General features: G+C 43.1%; 1 protein-coding gene and 1 long non-coding RNA gene across 2 annotated transcripts in view; both read left to right on the forward strand.

The window, feature by feature from the left end:
- The window catches only part of neurl1b (neuralized E3 ubiquitin protein ligase 1B), an 87,423-nt gene that overhangs the window by 1,941 nt on the left and 58,937 nt on the right, over nt 1–26,545 (forward strand). The window lies entirely within an intron of this gene.
- On the forward strand, nt 1,092–16,911 carry LOC148650643 (uncharacterized). Its single transcript, XR_015926177.1, has 3 exons — nt 1,092–10,430; nt 11,017–11,208; nt 15,062–16,911. It is a non-coding gene; the product is annotated as an uncharacterized LOC148650643 (long non-coding RNA).

Here is a 26,545-nt window from a genome sequence, read left to right on the forward strand (position 1 = left end):
TGCAGGTGTCCTGTTTTTTCTTCTCTTTGGCTGAATGCACCTTCAGAATGACCAGAACACTGGTTTGGTTTGGCTGTTTTATAGTGGTTTTGTTTGGCAGTTTGGCAACTTGTGATGATTCATTTACTCAAGGTGTTCCACAATGTTCAGTTCAGGCACCTTTCCTATCTAGTACATCCAGTAAATGAAGCCACTTGGCCAGATAATTCACAATCGTGGACTTGGGTTTCAAATTATGCTGATGACACAAATTTAAAAGGAGACTAATTTTGCTAGAACCATGGTGCTTTCTGTCTAACATTAAGATATGGATTTAGAGACCGTGCAAAATGTAGAGATTTTTAAATCTCACTTAAAGACTTATTTTAGGCTACAGCTTTAATGTATAATTTGGTTTTCTGTTGGTTATGACTGTGGTTCCTTTTTTTGGGGGGGCACCCGCACTTAAGGTTTTGAAAAGTGCTAATAAATAAATGTTTGTTAGGCTACTGTATACTGTGTACATTTTGCACTGTGTACATTTTTACAAATTGCATACTTGAGTCAAGTATACCAATGAGTAAAAATTAGATATTTACTACATTAAAAGGTAAAAACATGGGACCATTGCAGCCTATGGGCCTGTCCTGGACTGCATTTGGCAGGAGTGACATGGGAGGCACTGTATGCAAATACTGTCATTGCACCTTGAAATTCAGTTCTGATCATGTGTCTGATGTCAGGCAGGCACAATGACATCTTACCTACTCTTGAGACTCTAGTGGTGCCAATATGATCTGGAGAGCTCTAAGTGGAAGTGGTGGACTCCATCTCTTGAGGTGGACATTGCTGTTGCCACCTTAGTTCTAATCGGCACCTGTCTTCCACATTTAAAACATTACTAAGAGCATTGCAATCCAGTGCATCGGAGCAGAGCTACAACATAACTATTAAAGCAAGTTGAAAGAAGGCTGACTTGTCCAATAATCCTTCTTCTGCTTGGTGGAACTGGATCACACAGGTCTTACTAGACCTTACCTTCAACAAATGCTTTCAATCAGCTCTGGACTTCAAATACATGCGCGTGTATGATCTGGGCTTTGAAGCCTGCTTTGTGATGTACGTTAATGCATTTAAAGATTAAAAATATATTTTTTAATCTGCATTTTATATAGTTTAACTTTTTTGATCCGGTTCTTGAGACACAGGGCCAGGAGGCTCACACTGCTGCAACCAAAACCCCAAATCTGCAGCACATTCAAGCATGCATTTTGTATAATACTGTCTGTTTAATACTGGCTGTCAGGAAATACACTGTCTTGCCCTCAGATTTAGCCAGGTGTGTGCAAGTGCTGACTGAGCTCCTGATTGATTTTAATGGATGTCTTGTTTTCGTTTGATCTGCACTCGAGTGAGCACACACCTCCTCGTCTGCTCTAATCCGGTCCGATGGGAGAGGGATTGTGTGTCATTCATCATACTGTGCCGTGCTGGGCTGGCTCTCTCTGGACAGCAATGACTTTCTCTCTGCGTGTCGCTGCCTGGTCCGTTTCGTTCAGCTTCTAAAAGATGAAGCAAATTCTGTGAAGCTGCAAATAATAAGCAAGAAGGAACAAGTGTGTCGGAGGTAATTTACCATTTAATAGGCAGAAGAAAGCCTTGGCACAGGAGAAGTGAGAGATTGAGATCTTCTGTAAATTACAGTTGGCATCATGGATTTTTGATGTTGTCTTAATTTTGTAATGAAATAGACAGCTTCCAGCTCTCTGATCTCTTTTACACATGTTGCACATCCAAATCAATTTAAATTTTATATTTTTGATTTTACGTTTTATTGATTTATTCTTCCTGTGTTACAATTACGGTATTATACATCTGTTTTAATAGTACTAATATCCTTACACGTACTGTATATAATGCTTTTCTAGACACTCCACTCAAAGCACCTTACAGGTAATGGGGATCCCCTCCACCACCACCACCAGTGTGCAGCCCCACCTGGATGATGCTCCAGTCCTCTCCCCACACACCAGCTCTCAGTGGGGAGGAGAGTGAGGAAGCCAGTTCAGAGATGGGGATTAATTAGGAGGCCATGATTAGTAAAGGCCAGGGAAAACTTTGGCCAGGACACTGGGGTAACTAACACCCCTACTCTTTTTTCGAAAACCCTGGGATTTTTAATAACTGCAGAGAATCAGCACCTCAGTTTTTGTAGATTAACTGTGTTTCCATCCTGTGTATAAATACCAAGAAGTGACACAATACAGCACTTTTGTTTCTTCCCACCTTATATAATGTTAACATCAATGGTCGTTTGGAGTACGAGTTACAATTAATTAAGTGCATCCAACTGTCTAAGCATGTTGAGGCACACAATTATATGAAAATACAATAGCCTCTTTAAGCGGAATAATTCAGTGACAATGATGCCACTTGCCTTGTCTGCAAACACCATGAGCTGACTGGAGACTAGCAATACAGCTGAGCCTCGTCTTAGAAAACAAAAAATTATATTATGGAAGGCTTAGCCTTAAAAACGATACAGCTGTGGAACAAAACCAGAAAACCTCCAGTCTGACAAAAATACTAAGTCAAATAGTTTCAACAAACCATGCCATTGAACAATGTACTAAACTTACACGTGTTTATTTCTGCAGTAGGACGTGTTACAATAATGTGACAGGCTTCTCCATCAACCCGGGATGATTGCCCGTTAAATGAGCGACGCATCATAAATCGAGCGTTCAGGGCCGACTGCTGATGACTCCAGAGAAGGAGTAAATCAGATAAATAGCTCCCCAGCAATCACTCACTGCAGGCCGAGATGGATGCACTTGTCTGTTCCGTGTTAGTTTAGTCTGGCGAGAGCTGTTACGAAGTCTCCGTCCTCGACAGGCCGTTCGGTGGGGTGACGCACAACGCGGGTCGACAAGGAGCAGAGGAGCAGAGAAGCGCGATTTTTTTTTTTTCAATAAAAGCTGGAGCCAAGAGTGCGGGTGGTACTCTCGACCTCCGAGAGCCGGTGAAATCTGAGGGCTGTTTTTATTTATTCATCACTTCTGCATTCTCGCTTTGCCAGAGTCCTATAAATTTAGCCCTTTCAGCGCTGTTTAATTTTCCTTTATCATAATATTTATCTTCACGTAAGAGAAGGGGCCCAGAAAGGCAGCAAGGCCCGTTGGAGTTTATTTATAGTATTGTTCTCCAAATCATCTCTGTGTTGCCTCAGCGACTGGGCAATCCGACATTTTAACTCCGATCACCAAGGGGTTAAATTATCTGCGCATCCACGTCTGTAAGGAAGGTTTCATAATTTCACAGATGCTGATTTTCTAAATTAAAAAAAAAATCTACAAACAAGAGGGTATAAAAGCTTATTGGCTCCACCGGGGGAAAATATTGGGTTTAAACACAATAATTATTTTTTCTTCGTGAAAATGTAACATTGTGGGGGGCACTACTATTGCATATACTGTATACGGCAATATATTCATAATATTTCCCCATTCTTTACACAATATCTTCACACTCCCCTTTGTGCAAATATAATGAACATAAAACAATTACGATGTCTCCCCAGTTAGACCTATACCCACTAGTGGTTTACAGCCGTTCTGTATACATAAAACACAAAAAGGTTTCAGCCTATGCTTATATGGAATGCATCTGAATTTGGTTTTACACAGCAGCCAGCAAGACACGTGTCGTGTGAAGGGACAAGGAACTGACAGTATTTCCGCGTCGGTCCGCAGTCATGAACGTAATGAAATACGGCAATGCATCCCTCAAAATCCCAAAACAATTCAAGGTCGCCACGCCAGGCTGCTTGCCGTAGCCAACAGAGTAACGCATTTATGAAGAGAGGCCTGTAGGTGGCGATGTGTTAGCATCAGTATTTTGAAAATAACGCAATGTTATTATCCGTGCATTATCTCGCAATACTTTTTCTCCGTGGCGCTAATAGGCTTCCGTAAGAGGGTTCTATCTTACATTAGAAATATCAGAATTTGTAATTGACTGCAATGAAATAGTGATTGAAGTTCAACCTTCTCTTGCCTGATAAACGGTATTGGTACCTGTAATCGACCAATTGCAAGCGAATTATGCACACAACCATTGTTTTATGATAAATGGTGTATAATAAATGTTTAAAAAACACTTGTATAAATGTACACTGCTCTATAAATTAAAATGGGGATTATATTTTATTGGCACACTGATTAACCTTACACCTGGCTGACAGTAGTGTAAAGGAGATACTCACGTGTTGCTACTGTACATCGCTGACAGGGGAGAGTTCAAAGTTCGGATGGCAGTGGAAGAGAGGCTGAGGGTGAGGCAGGCAGCTGTGAGCTGGAGGGGAGGATTCTGAAGTAAACCTGTAGGCATGATCGGAGGTACAGCTCGTGTCAACAGAGAGAGTTCACGGTCTGTGATCTGTGATGCCCTGGACACGATCCTCTCCGGTTTTTCTGTTGTACAGCTGTCCAAATTCCCATACCAAACTGTGATGGAAGCTCTCAGGACACTTTGATCCTGGCTGTGTAGAGCTGATGAGGAAGCTGCCGGTTCTCTCTGTGTTTCTTACCTTGCCTGAGAAAGTACATCCTCTGCTGCCCCTTCTTAACAATATGATAACGTGTTGGTGCTCCATTCATGTCGTTACTTATGTATGATCCCTAAAATCTGAAGGAATGTGTCGTCACTATAGGGCGGTGCTTCATGATGAAAATCTTCACCTCGGCCTTCAGACCTGCCTTTCAGTGCAGCCGAATGTGTGCCGATCCTAACTGACTCCTGGCCGAGTGGGCTTCGGGTGTGTACTATGAACTATAAAATCCATGTGGAGATACCTACTGAACCAAAGAGTAAAATGGCTCCCATTTCTGAAAACAGAGTGAAAGCCCCAATGGGAGAACCCCCAGTTTTATATAGAACGGCAAATTCAATATGTTGTAGTCTCCTTAAAAAAAATATTTTCATGGCAGGCCCATGTATCCTCGTGTATCTAAATGCGTCTATTTATATATTCACACTTATGCATACAATATAGTACAATCTGACAGCCTTGAATTAGCTGGTGATGGAAGAAGGGCCTTCTGGCACTCCAGAGCTCCCTGCTGCCTGAAGAGGCCCTGTGTGTCTCATAGTTGGGATGTTTTTTTTAGAGATGGGGTATAAATACTGGCAAGAGATGAAGTGGAGGTGATTCTGATATTTGATATAATTTAATTAATTCTGAACAAACTGCACGGTTTGTTTAACTAACGGTACATATAAATTAGAAGCTTATTTATGCCTACTGAGTCATGCGACCTTTCTCCCCTTGCAGCACTACAACCTTTCTGGCTGTGGCGCACATAGTTAAGCTACACCTTTGTATGAATGCCAGATGTTTTTTTTAGCAAATGCACCACGACATTTCTGTGATAGGTCAGCACAGGAAGTTCATCATCGCCTTGCCCTTTAAACAAAGAAACAGCAAGAACATCCTACTTGTTACCCATTTTTAACAGCTCGATTCCCATCCAAGTCCACCTCTCTGGCCCTAAGGCAGGGATTTTGGGAAAGGGAGGAAGAGAACTTCTTTTATTTTTTCCTAACCATAATATGGTAGTCAGCACTCGGCCAGAAAAACTTCATTGTGCTATAAACATCTGAACTACTGCAAATAGAGCATGTCTCCCTGATCTGATTATAGCAAAGACTGACTGACACATGATATTGATAACTGCAAAAAAAAATGAAAAAATTCTAAATATAAGGTTTCAGCTGACATTTATGATGTAGCTGCAAATTGGGACAGGCTGCAGTTATGCATTCCTGCTCCTGTAAGTTGTCCAACCACAATCATTTTCTAAAAGTGACTAATTGCTCAGTTGGTCATAAACTGCGCGGGACTGTATTTCTCTTACTGCGTTGGAAAACACCAATGAATCGATCCAGGCATTGGTATGGTTGTGATAACCAGCTGCTGATCGGATGTGAAATGGTTTTAATGTCCGGTATCTAAGATCGAAAATGCATTCACCGGGAGCGCTCCTTCTGTCTTCCAAATAGGAAGTGCGTGCCTTTTTCCCATGAAGAGACAACCCTGTAACGGAGCTTTTCTCTGGAGGGAGAAGTTCGTGTCTGGGTAGCAGTGTGGGATGTTTCCCATGGCTGTCTGGGGAGGGTTAGGGCAGAGCTGCCCATAATCTGAGAGAGCTGTGGGAGGGCAGGAATGTGTTCTGGCTCCGCTCAGATGACAGAAGGATGGAAGGACTATGTAAATCTTGTCTCTCTTACACTTCCAGAGCTCTACAGCACGCCTGCTGCTATCGGGAGGACAGTACCTTCTGAAAAAAGACTAGCCAGTTTCATTAGTCACCACAGCTGGAACACAGCGGCGCACCGGAACACTGACATGTCTGAACTTTTCAATCTTCAGTGGAAAGATCCAGTTTTTCAAATGCATTTGATTTCCAACATGCGCAAAAGAAACACAAATCTACTGTTTTATGTTTTAACTATTACTAAGAAGCAAACTATAGCTTTTTTAAATGACTCTTTTTTTTTTTAAATGAAATGAAAGTTTCACGGTCAAGAGAGACCAAAGTGACCTAGTGATTTTGAGCTTCATAGAAATGTAGGTCAGTAAGCTTGTATGATTTTAGCCAGAATGTCTCTGTTTCACTGTTTCAGAATAGTCTTGCATTTTAGTACATTTGGCCAAACTCTCTATGCTTGCAAAGTAGAACTTTTCAGATTTTTTCCCTAGCCAAGGACTCAGTGGATACCTTCAGTTGTAACTCATCTGTAAATGTCATATACGAAATGTCTCATTGGATGGTGTTCACTGGAGAGCCAGGGTCTGGTCATGTGGTACAGTTCAGACTCGGCTGTAGCTCTTACCCCACCAATCACAGTCCCTCTGTGAGGATGAATAAGTCGAACTGACTGCTTAGAATTCATTCTGAAACCTGTTCCGACATCTCTGTGGTGTAAACGAGCCTGCGTGGTTTTGGGAGTTTTCATCATTTGAAGGTTAAAAAAGGGTATAGAGAATGTGAGGCATTTCTGTTAAAAGAGTCTTCAGTGCAGCTGAAACGCTGTGTGGAATATCACAGCCTCCTGATTTAAGCACTGCAACAGAATAGCTTCTAGCTTCAGTATTTTGTATTCCGTATTTCAGCTTGAAGAAGTTAAATGCTTGACCCTTATTAACCATTTTTAAAACGACAGTTACATTTTGTTACATGTTAAGGAAAATATGAAAAGAACAATTTACATCTTAGTGCAAGAGGTGGCAGGTTTCAGAATATTTTCAGTCTTATCTGTACTGAGTGTTCAAGCATTGGATGAGGCTATGAACTGAACCTGTACCGCAGCATAAATATAAACCAGTTAGCATTTCTCACTGAGAACATTCACATGTATAAAACATCTGAAGCTGAACCTCAGTGAGAGCCTCCTTAGTGTTCTCCTTAGTTTCTAGCTGAAAGTGCCTTGTGCAGTGATAGCGATACTCTCTGATCCAGTCGAATTAAAAGCTGTAAAGTGACCTGGGCTGGTTAGATCCTTGCTTAAGTGGGTTAATCCTAAAAGCCTGCATCACGGAAAGGCAGGAGCCAAACCGCACGTCAGGAGTGATGCTCAGAACGAGATCTGACTCAAGGCCGCTCCAGTCCCCTCCATGGGCTCAGTGTGTGTTTGCAGCGTGTCTTCTGGAGAGATGCCCACTCTGTGTGGATGGGGGAGTTTGCCAGCTCCACAGGTAACATGAAAAGCGATTTGGGTGTCAGTCAAGCTTTTAAGGAGCCTGGTAATAAGGTGTGAGAGTGGATAAGCATTTTACACACATTAGGGGTGATTATCTGTCATACAGCAGAGGCCTTTTCAGCAGGAGACTGGAACGACCAGAGATGAACATCAGACATATAATGAGTCAGCACCAGAGCCAGTGCCTGAAATGAATCTCCTGGTAATAGATACTTTACCTTAGTCTCTGAATTTATGTCCTGTTCTTTGTCTCATATAAGGTTTAATCATAACAGTGGCTTGTTTTCCAGCTGCTTTTATCAGACATTTGTATTGAAATTAAAAAAAAAAAACAGGATACAGATACTTGGCCAATTGTGAGACAAAGCAAGGACACCAAAATTAACTTATGAATAAATCTGTAACACTGACACTGTTCCTAACAGGAATGTGTTGTCTGAGCTTCTACATTCCGTGCATTTTCAATTCTGTGGAGCTTGAGCCTCAAGTGACATCCACAGGGTGAAACCAGTCTCCTCCCACTTTAGTTTACGGCCCCTCCTTCAGCAGACACGGAGTGATGCGTCAAACATGCTTCTAAAAGAAGCTGAATTTTCGGCTAATACCAGGTACATCCAGTAGGTGGCAGTTTTGTGTCCTATTGCTTGGAGACCTCTTGGAATACATGGAGCTCTGGGGACTTCCAGAAAATGTGGCCCTCTGCTTCTTTTTTTTTCCCCCTAGAAAATGTTTGTCCAGTCTATTTCTGGGATACCCTGGAGAGATATTTAAGTCAAGGTCATCACATCTCTTCCTGTCTGCATTTCTGTTTGTAGTAGCATTACACAATGACTAAGTGTAACTCGGCTAATTCTCAAATGAGCATCACAACAGGAGCGGCCATGTCTATCACAGTTCACCTAGGTGAAGGCCACTGGTGTGATGACGACAGAGGTCAAATATTCCTCCAAGGAGTGACCACTTTTAACAGCTCTTGCCGGATAAGAACATAAGGTTAAAAAGTGAGACTTGAAAATTCAGCCCAGTTTGCTCATTATTTTGTGAGTTACGTCTTGATCGGAGCATCCAGACGCCCTGTGTCTTGAGAGATCTCAGTGAATCAGCTTCAGTCGTGGCTCAGCAACTTGTTTCTGACACCCACCACCCTTTGTGTAAAAATAGCCTCCTGTTTTCTGCCCTGGGTACGATTGTGCACAACAGATTATCGTACGTGGTGGTAATAATACATTATTGTTTGCTATTTCAGGTCTTTTCCTCTCTTGTTTTTGTATTTCAATTCACTGTGCTCCTACAATAATTCTAATACACTGGTTGCATTGTCTGCAGTAGTGTACCTGTCAGGCATGTGTGTTTACTGCATGAAAGAAGATGTAACCTCCAGCTATGATGATGGCTATTTTCAGGTGGATCTTGACACTGTAGCATTTAAAAGGAAAACAGCTGACAATTACAGCCCTGGCCTGTTGTGTTCATGGAAAAGCTTCTCCGAAAGAAACCGCAGCTCTGACATCTGGATACCGGGTGGCAGTGCTTATAGAAGTAATGTCCCACAAGAAAATAAGGAGGTAAAAGAAACAATTGCACACAAAAACAATAAAGCCTGCGGAGTGATGGCTCTTGAGTGATCTGAAGGAAACTGATCGTTTCTGGTGATGGGCGGTCTCCCTCTTCTGCTCTCCTGCAGTGACAGAGGGTGTAGTGAGACAGGCACTTGCAGATCAGCGCAAACACAAGCCCAGATCACAGAAGAGCCTTATCCTGCCTGCACATTGTCGTTCTTATTTTTAATTAGCATTCCTTGTGTTTACTGACATGCAGAAGTATTTGTCCCAGACCTCCTCCTTTCTTGCTGTCTCTCTGGTGTCCTCCTCCACCACGGCCCTGCCCTCCTCTGAATCGCTCTGCGTTGGCTGTTTGTTTCCCCTCGTGGGGACACTCTTGGGGTAACGCTGTCCTGTGCGTTACACTTGTCCTGTCCCCCATGTCCCCTCACCAGTGCTGCTCCTGTGGGCGGCTAGGACACCCTCAAGTACTGTCAGAACAAAAGCTGAAAAAAAGGCTGCAAACCATATCTCCCAGATGTCCATGGAGAACCGCACTTGAGTGCTACAGTACATTTTAGTAAAATCTGAATAGCTCTTTTGTCAGAGGAGTGACAAGAGGAAAATTTGACCTTTTCATTCCACATAATAAATATTGTTTCAATTATTAGCATTGGTTAGATGATAAAAATTAGCTTCAGCAGTAAATATTGTTGATAAATGTGGTATGTACTTCTAATGCCTTGGTATTATTTTTATGTTATAATAAACTACTGCCTAAATATCCAGCCAGCAAAGTTTTTTTTAGTAAATCTACTGGTGTACTTGCAGCCTTAAAGAAATTCAAAGAGGACAGTTTGAACCGCCATTGATAAAGCCAAGGAGAGGGTGGCTAATTGGTGGTGTGTCATTTTCCACTCTTCTTAAATGACCTATTAACGGAGGGGCTATAAATGAGAAGGAAGGATTCCTGGTGATGATTTTTGACTGTCTTGCACTACGTTAGCTTTGTTGTGGAAAGGCTTCATCTCTGATTTTCCCTTTCAAAGCTACAAGATCCATGAGGCAGGTTCTTCTCAGCTCTGTTCTTGGAGAGCCCAGTGTCTGATATGTTTCACATTTCTAAAGTGGATGAAAAAAGCAGAGCAGGTATGTAGACAGCTAGGATCTTTTCCATTTTCTGTGAACCATTATAGGTGACTCTGGCAAACCAAATGCTAGGATACTTCGTTTAGTTAAAAATGTAGAATTTAAGTCAAAGCATCTTCTGTTCAAAATTCAGGACTCATTTAGAATGTTGGTAATTTGTGTCACAAAATGGTGCAGTTTTTTTGCACCACATTATGGGAAAGATTAATGCTTCTCTGGCATCGGTCTACAGAACAAACTAAAAAGAATGTCCTGCCCTGAGAGGCTGAAAGAACTAAACCTCTTTAGTCTTTAGTCTTGAACTGAGAAGGCGAGGAGGGATCCTGATACAAGCATTCAAAACCCACAAGGGTCAACCCAGGAGTTCTTCAGAATGAGCAGTGAAACAGGAAGTAGGACAAGAGACAGTTCTGTACCCAAAGGCTTGTGGGAGTGTGGAACAAGCTGCTGAAGCCCAGGCCTAGGCTTCCTTTAAGAAATGGTTGAATGTGATGCATGGATCAGTGAGCTCCTTCCTACCAGACGGGCTGAATGGGCCCAGTGGACTCTCGTTTGTATCCTTTCTTATGTCCCTATGACTCATCAGGCGCCTGCAGTGGCATCACTGAAGGACTGGCCACTCCGCCCACTGTCACCGACCTCCTGTAAAGCACCAGGGAACTTTCCATGTGTCAGAAGATGAATGATCCGGCATCAGAGGCACATGTCTGCACATCTTCATTGTTCCAGCGCAGCACAGAGGGCTTAAACTTTAAAACAGCTGTCAGTTCCAAACTGGGTGGGTATATATATATTACAAAACAAAACACACCAAACTTTGTTTAAAAAATATTCAAACAAAAGTTAATTAATAAGTTCTTTGGAAATGAATAAGTTCCTTGGAAGTTTGAGGAATTGTGAATCGAGGTTTGTGAGGGGGTGGCAGACCCTGAGAGTCACACACTGAAGCCCAGTCCATCAGGTATCTGAGATTCCATGTTTATTCCCTCTGGTGTGCACTTGTAAATGTTTTATTAAAGCCACTACGACCTCATTGTTCTGACACATTACCCAGCTGTTTGGTGGCGTGACAGTGCTTAGTTAAACATTTAAACCTGCCTCTATAATTCATTGCTGTTTCTCTTCCCTCGTTAAACCATTTTCCTGCTTCTATCCAAACTCTTCCTAAACATCTACATAGCGTATATGATACACTGGCGGCTGCTCACAGTCAAACCACAAACCTTGGAGCCCTTTTTTGCTAATGAATTTTAGTTTGCTTCTAAGCAATCAAGCCAATATTTTAACATCCATCTTTTTCCTGTATATCCTAGCACTTACTAGAAACAGGGTAACACATTAGGCAGCCTTGTAATGCATGACGACATACATTCTGCATCTTAATTTGTTTCTTATTTGTGTTGAAGGCTTGTTTCTCCAAAATCGATTGCGAATTTCTTCATGCACTCAGGTTAAAAGTGCTCGGTTAAGGAGGGTGAAAGCGCTGCATGAACATGTGCCTCTTGCTGGAGCTCCTGAGTCCGCTGGCCAAATTATTAGGAAACCTCACTCAAATAAACAGTCTCTCTTGGTGGCAGACAATATGTGTCTTCCAGAGCCCAGATCACTTTCCCATAGAAGAAGGGTGGGACCAGTGGGGCAGCCAGCTCAATCTCACATGATTATGTGGAAAGGACAAGTCTCTCTGCTGGCAAACTTTATGAGTGAGTGTTTGTGAGGTTCGCCTTCCGTGTAAGAGATGCACGGATCTCGGCGCAGAGGTAACTCGGATATTGTCAATCTGAGCCCATCTGCCCGAGTTCAAGGTGTCTGAAGTGTAGACATGGCAGAACCGTGCTGCCTGGGGAGGGGGTGTTCAAGGAAGCTTCCCACTGCACTGAGGTCCCCTTCCCTTTCTTCCTCTGCGAAACCTGCTTCCTCTTCCTTTCCCGCTCAAAGACATCCTCTTTGCGTGATGAATTCCACAGAGTGGCGATGTAACTACGGTATATACCATAAAACCGTAACATTGAGAACGGGGTGACCCGCAGCTGGACTGAAGGCCCAACACTGTTAGAAATCTGACATGGGGGAGCAGCAGGGGAGCCGCAGATGAACAGACATGTGTTTAAAGGCACAGAATAGGGTGTTGCTTAATTATCCACTTTGGATTCTGTCTCTATCTGATGTTTTATTTCTTGTATTGTGTTCATGACACTGAAATGCCATGTACTGTACGAGCAATGCAATTCTTCACCTGCGTGGTATTCATAAGTATAGCATGTGCATTCATGAGTTTCCAACAACTCTGGCAGATGGGTACATTCATGTGACCCATCAGTACTCTTTTTTAGATTTGACATTAGTAATGCCTTCTCTCTGTCTGGCCCAAACCTTTAGGGCAGATTTTCTGTCATTGTGTAGGCAGGCCCTTTCAGATGTGCACAGTGTAGTGAAGTGAGATATTTTGCTTAGTGAACATCGGGATAAAGCGGCACATGTTCACTCTTCGTTTTTCCAGTGCATGTTTGTTGTGTTTATTGCAGTGTGGTATGTGTATTACTTTGCTTGTATGCTCATGCTTTCATTTCATTTTCATTTCCCCGGTGTCTGCTGATGTCAGTTATCTTAAATCTTTATCTGGGTGCCATAAATCTTATGACTAACCATGAATGAATATAATTATACATCATCTCTGGCAGCCAAACATCGATTTTCTTATAATTCAGGGTCACGGGGAAGCCAGAACTGCAGGCACAAGGCAGGGTGCACCCTGGACGGGACACAGAGGGCAGAAGCACACTCACGTCAGGGCAAATTTTCCCAGAAGCCAGTTAGCCTACCGGCATGTTTTGGGGCTGTGGGAGGAAACCCACATGAGCATGGAGAGAGCTACGAACTCCACACAGACAGCCCCCCAAGTCTGGAACTGAACACAGGGCCCCAGCGCCACTGTGCCACTGTGCGACCCCATCACCAGCCGATATAGTGGCATTGAGGGTCAGGGTACTGATGCTGTGGATCAGAGACTTGTGTTGCAGAACTGGGGGTGGAAGACACCAAAGAAGCACATCAGAGCTCTCGCCTTTAATCGGGTCCTTTGAAAGTGTTCAAAGAGCATGTCATTTTGTTCTGTGCCTGCTGGCCCAGGGTGATTTGTTTCAAGATGCGTTGCCGCAGAGTGAAATTGGTTCCCTTGTTTTCTAAAAGTCGCACTGAAAGTATAAAGTGACAATCGTAGCAGTAGATAATGGTAGTATAAAATTGGAATTACTTCATAGTATTAGAATCTGGCCGATGTTCTAGAGGAAAATGGAGAAAAAATTGCACAGGAGCAAAAAGCATTGAAAATCACACTTTTGGTTAATATGCATCCTCATATGTAAGTTATTTTTTATTTCAAATCTCTTATTCTTCATAGGCTTACTTCACATTTAAAAAAAATGAGCTGTCCCCTCTGACTGAATGAGCTCAGCTTTCTCATCTTTGGTAGGTTGTGCAGAGTGAATGAGACAATGCAGTATGTGTTCAAAATGTTAAAGATGACTGGATGTAAAGAACAAAGAGACCTTGATCACTTTTTAACTGTATCACTGTATTAATGAGGTAAGTAGGTAACAGTCTATGTAGGTGAGGAAGATGAAAAAATGAATCGAGGTTCGTGATACTGTAGGTGATTTTTCTGCATTCACTTTCTTTTGTCCGGCCTGGAACTGTACCAGAGAGCCTGTGCATTGTAATGGTTTATTTGGTCACTAGGACAGGTCTGAAGGGCAGACAGCACATATATAGTTGTACCTACTAGATGCTCAGTGCAATAAGAGGGAAAGCTTTGCTCTGGATGTTCTCATGTGTTACTCATACACGTCATCTGATCCATCAACCACGTTGCTAGGCCCCATTTCAAGGACTGCAGAATTGGTATAAAGGTTCTTGGCTTTAGGATGTAAACCCATCCTCGATGAGACACTCTCAGGAAGGAAGTTCCCTCCTTTTAATATGCTTTAAACACCCTTGTCTCTTAAAGCCCTCATAAACAGCTCTTAGTGTATTAGTTTTCACCAACAAGGAGAGGGCTTAAGAAATCATTCTCATGTCTGAGGCAGGGCTTGTGTTTAAGATGGATACTACAGCAGTGCTAGCTTCTAAGCTGTAGGAAAGACAGAAAGAGGCAGAAAAAATCCCCAAAATAAACACCATTCATGCACTTTCTCTGCAAAGTGAATGGAAACCCAAGTCTCCGGAATGAAACATTATTAACTACATGCTCTACTGGAACAAGTAACAATTTGCTTGACCTAATAAAATCTTCACAGCATCTTGAAATCAAATGTCAGTTTTAAAGGGCAACGTCACATGTAGTTTGCAGAGTATGGGCTCTCTATAGCTACTCTTCTGAGGAAATGAAATCCAGTCCAAGAACTAGAGCGTAACTTTGTATTTGAAGAAGCAGAGATGAATTCTCAATATCTGCACTGTGTAGCCATGTTCACGCACTGAATAAGGTGTGTGGAGTAGGTTTTATAAGTCACCCTAAGCCATTTCCAAAGGTTGGTGTCACGATCGTAATTCCTCTTCTTAAGGCCGCTCTGGCCCTTTTGTATTTTAGTTGATTATGTGCACCTGCCCCCTCTTCTGTCTCCTTATTTAAGCCTGGTGCTCTTGCTATTCTTGGCTCAGCACTGTGAGATGGAAGCCCGCCTGCCAGCAGGTCCAGGAGAGACCCGACGGCATAGGCTTCGTCACGGCGTCCTGACCATCTGAGTCCGGGGCTCGGAGCGCCTGGCCTCGTCATCCTGGGTTTATTCCCTGTCCCTGTTCCAGATCCCGTTCTGGATTTTAACCATGTTTTGTCTCGTCTTGGATGGATCACCCGGTTTTGGACTTTGGACTGCGCCCTGGATACCCCATTTGGACTGTCTGGATCTGTTTGGCGTTGCCACGCCCCCCGAGCACCAGATCACGGTCGTCACGCCCCCCTGTGTGTCTACCTGTCCAATCCTGCTGTAACTCCCCTGATGTCCTTCTCCACTTACTTCCGGATTACACCGTCTGCATAGGGTCCTGAACTACGCTTTGCAGGAGCCTGGACCGGCTCCCGTTACAGTTGGGAACACTTGAAAATTGTTCGTCGATTAAACAAGTACCTTATTAAAGTAAGGAAATGCCTTAGAGCTCAATATTTTGGTTCCAAAATGCTGTGGTGAAATACTTAATTTTAAGAAATCACGCACAATTGATCACAATTAGATTGTTCCAAGTGTTCAGAAGCTGTCAGTTTAATGGTTATTTCAGAGCCTGCTAGAGAGCAGCGCTCCAGGAGTTGGGCTGGAAATACCTGCACTACAGGAAAAAACAATCTGTTTAAGCACTTCAGAGTCCTGTTAACAAGAGGCGTCATCAATCAAGAAGATGGCTTTCATGGACTGGAGCAGTTCTAAGCCCAGGATTGCTTATTACTAATCTTGGGAATCCAATAAGAACCCAAAGCTCAACAGTGATTAATGACTGATCTTTAATGAAGTACCATGGAGCTGAAGAGAAAGGAGAATTCTTATTCTATATTAGGGTGCATTTGATAGCGAAGGAGAGTTGAAGAACTGTTTTAGTTTGTCACCAGAGGCCCATTCCAGTCTGCTGTATGGTCTGGCCAGGCCTGGAGTCCTTCACGTTTGACCCACCTGCCCGTTTCACGTGTTAAATCCAAAGCCTGATGTCAGCTTTCCATTGTGGAGAGGGAGGAAAGCTGGTGGCATCGTCACTGAGTGACAATCTGGAATGCTGCAGTTCGGGGGAAGATTTGAAGATTTGATTTAGTCCAAGCTTCTGTAATGACCTGAATTATACTTGGAGGAAAAAGAAGGAATTGGCACAGGTTCTGCAAAATCAGAAGTGGCGACACCTTTAAGTGAACAAGAACGGAGATACTCTGGCATTGCTCTTTTTAATGCAATGGTTTTTGTCTTTATTTATTGAAAATGCTGAGAATACCCAGATGATTGTTCGCGATGTGTCAGACTGGGGGGTGTGCAGCATGCCCCTGACGTTGCCAGTACCATCTGAGCTTCTGATTGCCAGGCGGTGGTGCATGGATGATCGGCCCTATTACGCGTGGCAAGCGGAGGGGGTTTAGTGGACCCCGGTGGGCGGTGAGTTTGTATTAAAAGAAGAGCTCGAGGTTGCTCAGGATAGCCTCTTTGCCATGACAGCTGGAGAGCAGGATGGAACAGTATGAAGCGGTGCACGCCCTTTGGGGCTGGGGACACTTGTTTGACCCACGCTGCTGAATCAGGAGGTGCAGCCTTCTCTCTCCTGACATTTCCGCCCCTGCAGTGATGTACACTCAGGCCACACAGCATCAAAGTGATGTTTATATCTCTCGGGCTGGTAATGCTCTTCCTATAACTTCCCTTCCCATCTTTTAAGTCTTTTCCTGGGAAGAGCTTATCTCTCTTTATAAGTCCAAATGGTTGCGCTGTTAAATTAAGGAAGTTAACACTGGCAACAAGGTCCTTGTGGGGTCAACACCTAAGCCATTAATCCATTTAGTTGTGTTTTTGTAACCAAGTTCACACAAACATTTGAGGTATTTTTCACATGACTGCATCATCCCTTCCTTTCCTTCTTTCCTTGGATGGGATTCCGGGTTTTTGATTCCCTACCTCCTTCCCATGGCTGACATGCACACTGTGCAGCGAGGAAAACCTGAAACAGAGAGGAGGAGAAGAAATTAACAGCGTCTGTAAAAGCCCTTCCCACAGACCTTCTTTCATCTCTATTTGCAAAGCGAATTTTCCTGTTTGTGGTGGAGCTGAGTGACGGCAAAGACAGACAAGAATAACCTGACAGAATTAAAAAAAAAAACAGAGCTGCTGGCTTCTGTGGCAGTCTGGGTATCCTGGTGACCACCCTCTAATGGACTTGTGTCCTGTCCTGGGTGTATCCTGCCTCATGTCCGTTGTCCGCCGCGATAGGCTCTGCACCATCCTATATTCACTCATGGAAAATGGAAGGATGGTTCGGGTCAGCTTCTGATTTATCCATCTCTCTTCCCGAGGGAGGCCTCAAAGACGGGAGAGAAGCTGAGCTGTGCCTTGAGGTCCGCCACATTGCAACTTACCTTTCGGGTTCTGCGGGGTTTCTGCTGGTACTAGAACAGAGGGAAGCTGAAGCTTTGGTTGCTTCCTGCTTTCTTCCACTTTTTAAATAGATTTTTATGATTGAATGCTTGAAGTCACAGATGACACATCATTCTCGGCTTGCCATGAGTTCGCATCGCTGCCGGGAGGATAAATGTGAGCCACAGCAATTACCTGCATCCTGGTGTGCTGTGTGGGCGTTCTGTTCTTCAGTGTGAGTCATTCCATTCAAGTGCTCCAGACCATGTAGCCCACTGACTTCCATTCCTCAATATGCATTTCCTCATATCAAGTACTTTTTTTAAAGCACAGTTTTCAGATTTGTTCTTAGACAGTATCGTCTGTTTATCAAAAGCTTCTGTAGGCACATTGTAACTTAGCTGTCTCTTGTTGCATTTGTAATGAAAGAAGACTAGACAGCTAAGCAACCGTATTCAAACTCAACCTGTTTGTGACAATGAAGTCACACTGCTTGAACGTACCTACAGGCAAACATGAAAACTGAACTCGCTGAATTATGAAATCCTGCCTCAAGTTTTGTGGCAAACCGGACCTGTGGAAGACGGAAAAGAACTCCAGCACACATCGCTTGGACTGACATACACAGACAATTTCATAGCCTGCAGCTTGTTTCCTGTCCGGTTCAGTGTGCTGCATTTTCTCTATCCCTGTTATTAGGCTCCACCAATCAGGGTTTACGTGTTAAGCTGTCTTAAGATGATTGGTTGTTGTTGAATTGAATAGGGGGAGCTCTGGCCTTTTAAAAATGTATGTGAGGTTTGAGGTTTGGTGGAGGGCTGGAATAAAATGAAGAAAGAGTGCCATTTGGAAAAAGCTGAAGCATGAGAGTTTTTATTCGAGTGGCTGTTAGGTGTGTTTCTGTGTTTGTGGAAGGAGCGGTTGGATTTTAGTTGGGTTTTGTTTACTCTCCATCATATTTACCTCATGGCTGTGTGTTGTTTGACTTAACAATTGAATCAAATGATTGTACAATATTTGCCTTGTCCTGTGTTGTATTTATTTGTCTCGAAGACTGTGAATACAAGCCTCACTTTGTTTTTCGGCGTACCCCAGAGTGGAGCTCCTTCTGTTTTTTCCACCGTCTCTGCTGCTCTACTGAAACAGTTGCCAGCAACATCGCTAAAAACCTGCATTATTTTAACCCCGTGAGACCCAAGCATAGATTTTCTTTCGCGATTGGATCACACATTCGGAATGTCCTAATATTGTTCTTTTACGGATGGTTGTGTGGTTGGTTGCCCATGTCTAGAGTAGCTCGGGTTTTCTGAAGTACTCTCGTGCCAGTGGAAAAGCCATTGTTTGTCTCTGGAAGCTGCGGGTTTCTAGAGCTGGGGTCTTATCATCACTGGCTCAGTCTGGAGGGCCCCAGTCTGTCTACAACTCGCAGCTCTGAAACCTGTCAGTTCCATTTTAGTCCTTTGGTTGTCTAAGCAGGGTTTTCCAGTTACTCCTTTGCTTCCAAAAAGTACACTAAAAGAGTTACATGACACAGGTCAAAATACAGGAAAAACGTTGTCTGCCTATTATACAGCATGAAAACCCTCGAGATCAGCTGTCTCCCAGTTCGTATTGGTCTTAAACTAGATTCTGCTAGATTGAAACCATTTATGTTGCTGTAAAAAATCTTGAGTTTGAGAGAGACTTTCAGAGCTGAAATGATCTGAGTTATTTAGATAACAGAGAGGGAAAGGTGTGTGTTGGGAAGGTGCTGAAACATGCTGGGTGCTTCATAGCCTGGCATGACTGTGCCCACTGGATTTCTGTTGCTGTAAAAGCCATTGGGCTTATTTTATATGGTGAGTGGTTTCCTCTTAACGGGCCAGCGCACACGGTTAATTTGCAAGTTCTGAGCTCATGCTGAAGAGGTAAAAATGGAGACCAAAAAGCTGACTGTTCTTGAGGTAGTGGTACTAAATATCCAACAAGTTACTTTAAAACTGCACCTTTCACCTAACTCAAAGGACCTTCTTACCGATGTCCCAACGATCCTGTAGACATCTCTGGCCACCTCTGGTGTGAGACACGGCGGCTGTTTTGTTACCAGCACATCGAACACTAGCAGTAGACTGGGGAATTGCTCAAAATGGGTCTGGGTGATGGGGAGACGCAGTCCACTCCTTCCTTACAGAAAGTTACAGAAAGCTCATAGATAGCAAGGAGCTCTGTGTATTTTACAAATATATTCTAGCCTTTGGACTCTTTAGAACGGTGAGATACTGATTGGTGAAGGGCCCTGATTTAATAAAAGACCATTTTCACAAGAGGAAAAAGGCTCTTTTGATGCACGGGCTTGGCTGACACAGCTAATGAGGAAGGAACTTGTTTGTATAATGGGCCCTCTTTCTGTTGATGTTGGCCTTAAAACTGTTTTAATGCCATTTAATTTTTTTGAGATGGTGTAGCTCTGAACAAGAACTGTTTTGTTATGGTAAGGCACATCCAACCAAACGCAGTGGATTGCCCATTTTATTTCCTCATCATTCCAAATTTTAAGGGACATAAAACAAGGCAAATTCCTGTTCCTTTTATTCAGATTAACAATTTGTTGATGTGATCACAGTATGGTATGTGTATTGCTTTGGATTTTGCAGTAGAACACCTTTCATGCACACATCAAACGCATTTCTTACCTTCGAATGATGTATTTGGGGTTTTTGCCTTTGTAACTGGAATGTTGCAGTGTGAAGCACCTTACAGTCTGTTTTTATTGAAAGCATTAGTTTGTGCTGTGTGTATAAAGGTTGTTCCAAATTACCGAGAGAAGTTACATAGACATTACACTTGATTCAAGTGTCCCAGTAACTCCTGTTACTTCTGTGTACAGAAAGCTGTCAAAGTGTAGCTGTGCTCTTGCAGATATGACTTCAAAGCCTGGCACTGAAAGAATGACCTTTAGTGGTTGTCTGATATCAGGAGGTAAGAGCATAAAACTGATCAGGTCTTTGCAGAAGCAGAAACAATAACTCATCAGTCCTAAACCTGCTTTGTTGCAGTGTTTTATACAGTGTTAAATGCTTTTGTGCAGAGTTCAAAGTATCACACGTTTCCCCTATTCCCCTGTATTCGTTGTTTTCCTGTGATTTTGCTCTCACCCATGAGCACGTTCTCGCCTCCACAACAATAACCTGTGCTGCTCAGATGAATGTAATAACTGCATTCACCGCACACATACTGAAAATCTGTGGAACGACTTGAAAATCTCTTTTTAGAAGCAACCCCCAAGGCACTTAAGAGAGTTTGAAGAAATATGCCAAGAAGAATCATCAAATTGTACTAAGATGATGTGAGAAATGGGTAGAAACTTACCAAAAAAAACCTATAGCTTTAGCTGCTGCTAAAGGTATGTTCAACAAATGTGGAGTTCACGGGTATGAATATATATGCAAGCAACATATTCCAGGTTTTTCTCTTTAGTTTTTGCTGACAATAAATGGAAGCTCTTTACTGACATTCAGGAGGGATGATGACATACAAGCCAGTCTCACCCAGCTTTTTAAATATCAATCTTCACCAACTTGCGCAATATATACAGTACATAACTCCTGCACACATTTTTTATTACGTTCTATCTTTATGTGGACTGTGGACTTCAATCAACAAACCAGTACACAAAAAACAGAGAAATGTAACAGAGAAAGATATGCTTCTTGTCTTTGAATTAGCCTCAAACATTATTCATTTACAAGTGGACTGTGCTCCAAACTGCAAAGAGGGAAAATAGATTTCCCATTACTGCAATCCCTGACATCAAAGCCTGGACTTGATTGCAAATCATGGCATTCACTTCTTAAAAGGAATGCACTGAATTTTATTTTATCTTTAAGTCTCTCTGAGGTACATAACAAGCATGCTCTGTCATCCAGCATGCGTCTGCCTTCCACGAAGACATCACCGAGCATGTGGCTAGATGTCAGTTGTCAAAAAGACCCTTGCGTTGCTCCTGCTGCCACCCCTAGGATGTTTCATTCAGTCTTATCTGGCCCTTTGTTTTTCTTAACATTCCATTTTCATGGGCTGGCTGTGTTACCAGTTATTTGCCTGCTATCCCTGCTGTTTCTGTTGTTCTCGTTCCCTCTTAATTTCCTCATCCTCTTTGTTCATTAACTTAATCTTTCTCCTGCGCTCTTTCCTACCTCTATCCCTGACATCCATTGTGGCCCCTGCAATGTCTCTGATGCCTTCGAACCCAGCTCCTGCTACTCCTGATGCCACCTCCTCTGCTCCAGGCCTGTCTGGCATCCTACCTGTAGCTCAATAACCAGGCATCCTACTGCTTTTAAATTATGTTTTTCCTCCTGCTGCTAACCGGGCATCCAAGCCACCCCCTGGTTCCTCCCTCTTAGCCCCTGCTGCTCTTCTTGCCATCTGCCCAGGGCCCCGGTCTGTCTCAGCCACCAGGCGTCCTCCAGTTTTTAACGTCAAGTTTTACTTTTTAAAATAATGTCCACATTTCCAGACTGTGCCTGTGTGTTCCTTCTGTCTCTGTTTCTGCATTGCTAGTCTTGGGCTTCACTTGTTTATTTTTGGGGTTCTGAACCTTCTTGTCCTATTGCCAAGAGGCTACCCCTTAACCAAGTGGGCTAAGCCATTATTTATTATACTCAAATAGTCAAAAAACATCCACAAAGTGTCTGATTTTTGGATATTTTTATTTCTCTTGAACTGTGACTTCCCCTTAGATGTCTTCAGTTTGAGAATCCAGGTTTTCAAATAAAATATTACATTTAAAAATGCATGTGCATCATTTTATAATTTCACAAAATGGGACACCATAGGAAGGGGCTGCAGCCCATAAGTTTTTCAAGGCACTGTGCACTATTGTGGTTCCAAGCACAACAATAATAATAATAATCAGCTGCAGCACCTAAAATAAAAAAATAATAATAATTTTGTTTGGTCTCTTGCTTTGTGTCACTCTTCTGCTGGTATCGATGACTTGTTGTAATGTTTCAGTTGGAGAGATCAGTAATTGATTGATGACTCGGTTGCACCCTATTACAAAGCCGTTTAGGATACTTGGCTAGAAAATGTAGTTAGGTAAGCTTGTAAAATATTCATTGATTCATTAAATTGCTTGAAGTGCAAAGGACGCACAGTAATGATATACTGATGATCATTAGAAATAGAATACCAGTGTAACAAAAATAGTGACTTGCAGAAAAAATAATGAATATTCATCCAATTTTGCAGTAGTGCATACTGCCATTGTCTGCATTTATGGAATGAGGTTAGAGTAAATGAACAAAGAGCCAAAAACAAGTATCCAGGGAGCAATATTTAAAAATCAAAATAGAGCAGTGTACTGTAGAAAGAGGGGAAATGTTTGCTTGTGAAAGGCGACATCCTTTCCAGTAACTCCTTTATTCTTAGAAGGTCATCATGAGCCAAAGCCTGACCCGGCTGGCACAGGGCACGAGGTTTGACTCCACCCATTGGCTCCATGTGCACACGCATGTAGTCACTCACACGCAAGGCATGTTTGTGCTACATGGACCCATTTCTTCCTCTCATGCAGGTGTTGGAGCCTGTTCTTCTAAAACTGTTTTTCAAAGCCGGCAGCCTCAGTAGCTCTGAGCCCTGGCTGATTATCCTCCCACCCCCTCATTCCAGATTACAGAGGCTCTAGGGTATAATTAAGCCTGGAGAATGTCAGAGCTGTGGGTTGACAGATAATCTGGGATTTAGCAAGTGTCGGAGTGGAAGTGAAATGATCCTGACATCACTATCTATGGCAGCTAATCGTCCTGTAATTACCATTCTGCTTGCTGGCTGTGCCAGTCAGGCATCTTATACAGCAGGCTGGGTTTAATACAAAAGAACACCATTAGCAAATTAGTCGGCAACTCTGCAATTGTCTTTTGTTCACCCCCCACAGACGCCACTCTCCTAGCTCTCATTAGGCTCAGGCTCAGAGATGCTGTAGGGCCCCTGTTTCCAAGTTCTGCAAAGGAAGAGAATGTTTCTCTTCCATCTGAAAGCTCTTGAGTCCACAAGGTTTTTCTTTAATAAGAGGAAGGTGATAGTGGAGCATGTTGAGAAAAACCCCACACTTCAAAATATTCAGGGCGACATTTGTTTAAAAAAAGCACACAATATGTAAAAACCGTACAGACGTATCCTTCCGTGAAAAGCCTAAAAATATTTTTTTCAGGGGATACGGAGGTTACTCTTGCTGTACTGTATATTAGCGATATTTGCCGTGTTAAAGTCATTGCTTCCAAATTAAAATGGCAAAGAGACAGCAGTAACCTTGCATCCTCCTCTGAACTGTTCCAGGCTGTTTTCTTGTCTGATTTGTCTTGGAAAAGATCCGGGCAGTTTTTGCATCTCATGATCGTGTACGACAGGGCCAAGCACACCATAGAAACACTGTGAAAGAGTAGCCCCTCTAGGTGATGTGGGTACAAGTTTCCTGGAAACCTGAGCTGAGCCGATCTGTTGAGAGAGCAACACCACCCAGCTGCTCTTCCATGGAAACGGGGTCTTTGTGCTCTCCCAAAGGAGCTGGGGTCCCTGTCCATGACCTGCTCCAGTTACCTGCCTGGGAAGAAGCCCACTATAATAACCCTGTTGTACCAAGTCAGCCACTGTGTCATCTTCAATTCATTCACAAGACAGGAATCCCGGAGCTGAACAGTAGCTCAGTGGAAGGAACCTCTACACCCCAAAACCAAATGGCAACCAGCCAACCTTCGAAGAGCTGGGAGGCTCTCCCAGAGTCCAGGAATGCCGCTACAAAAGGTAACAGACAACAGAAATGCCGGGAGTGGCTCCAAGTGTCTTTTCAAACCATGAAAGGGGAAGCTTCCTCTATTGCTGTCATTGGTGAGCCAGACTGCTGCAGTAGGACAGTGGAGATGCTAAGGCATTTTGCGTTGTTATTGAGTGTAGAATGGATCGTCTTGCATTAATGATGGCGTGGGGTGGTATTGCTGTCATTTTTGCGTTGTGCTGTTTGTGACAGAAGGTCACTGCTAGGTAAGATGGAGCTGTCTGTGAATGCCTGAATGGGCTGGCTGTGCTGGTACTGCTTTAGAGACGAGAACGAAACCTGGCTGCATTCCTTAGGTTTGCTTCACATGGAGGAGGGGAAGAGAATGTGATGAGACTTGTTTCTTTGATGCCCACCACTCTTTTAGGTGCACATTTCATTTAGTGGCAATGGAATGTTACACTGTAGCACACTGCATTCTGACTGCAGTGGATTTTCATTATGCATCTCTGTTGTAATTCAAATACCAAATAATCTGATACAAAAAAAACCCAGAATCGAAACGCCAGTATCAGAGGAGAAATAATATTATTTTCATATATAAATATTCATGTCGCTCCTAGAGACAATATTCCTGATTTCCAAAAGATGGTAACGATGGAAATTACTGTAACACCTGTGCTTTCTTTAATCATGCACACTGATGCGTGCTTGAAGGAGCTCTTTTTAGAGGTCTTTGAGGATTGATAAAAATAAACCAGCTGAGATACAGCGGTGCTCTTGAAAGTGAGCTGTGAGGGGATCTAGCTGTGGGGCTGTAGCGTGTGAACTTCCCTGATACCATGACACTTCTGCCCTCTTAGCTGCACTGTTGTACTTTTCTGTTGTTACCAAGCACTCAAACAGAGGTCAAACAGAGCCCAGAAAGAGAAACCGCTCCTGGGGCCGTCTTTGGTACAATAAGCAGATTAGCCTGAAAGTGCCACCTCTGTAGGAGAGGACTGAGGGGGAGCAATACAGGCTTATGCCCTATAAAATGTTTCTTAATGAAATTAATAAAACCTTTTGGTAATACATTGCATTTTTGTCACAAACTTTGCAATGCTGTAAGTTTAGGTTGTGTAAAACACTGTGGTTTCTCTGGGCAAAAAGATAGTCACTCTTGTCCAAAACTGTAACACTTTATTGCTGAATCAGAATCCAGCAGCTGCCACATATGTCCCCTGTATGGCAGTCGTTTATCAGGCCCAAATCTTATAACATAATTTAGGAGAAAAATCAGAATGTCCCAGACTTCCCTACTTTAAGAGAGCATTCCAACAGCAATCACATGGATCCTATTATTTCTTATTATTGTAGACCCCTTTACCAACATGTGGTCGCATCAGTTTTTTATGTCCTTAACTTCCTGGAATTAACAGATACAGTAATATTCTGTTCACAGAATATGGAGGAGGGGGAGGGGGCGATTACTGCACTGTATTCTGTTCATGAAGAACGAACATACTGTCCGTGCTGCACATTGAGGCCAGAGGTTGTTGATCTGGTAGGTTTTGCCCAAGCTCGCCTGTTGCTTGTCGTTCAGTGAGTTGCTCTTGTTAATGCCTGATAAGGACTCCTTTTTTTACGTGCTCTCAAAGATATGTAAATCGCTAAAATCCCTGGGATTAATATTAGAAAGAAATAAAAGCAGACACTACCGACATGCAGGAAAGGCAGGTATTATTGTATTTATCCTGTGGTAAAGACTCATTCCATCCAAGGGCCGGTGTAAAACAACTTAACCCCTTGTTCAGTCGTGAATGTCTGTTTGGCCGCATAATTTGTGTATGCTACGGAAACTTTTTTTAATGCAGTTCCACATCAGTGATTCAAAGCATGAAAACCTTCAGGCAGGCTTCTACACACATGTGTTATGCTTATATTTTTTTTTTGGGGGGGGTTGGTAAGGATCCCGCCCTCTCCCATTCCTCTGGGTTTTTATGTGCTAATAAAGACAACAGTGCGTCAAGTGCCGAGACAACCGAGAAACCCAGAGCCCGCTTACTTCGGTGCCAGACATGTGTCGCACTGCTGTGGGTGAGGATGGTGGGGGCTGCAGTTAGAGCCCCAGAGTTCTAGAAACCCTGCTGGCCCTGGTCTTCAGTCCCTGAGCGCCGGAGCTGCACCGTAACTCTGTCTGAGAGCCCAGGCCAGCATTGTGTGAGGCTGACAGGCGCTAATCAGAACAGAGATGACTGGTGCTGGTGACCAGGGGGTCAGGG

This window comes from Lepisosteus platostomus, chromosome 13 (assembly GCF_059453375.1).
Source record: "Lepisosteus platostomus isolate fLepPlt1 chromosome 13, fLepPlt1.hap1, whole genome shotgun sequence".
In the NCBI taxonomy this organism is placed as follows: Eukaryota; Metazoa; Chordata; class Actinopteri; order Semionotiformes; family Lepisosteidae; genus Lepisosteus; species Lepisosteus platostomus.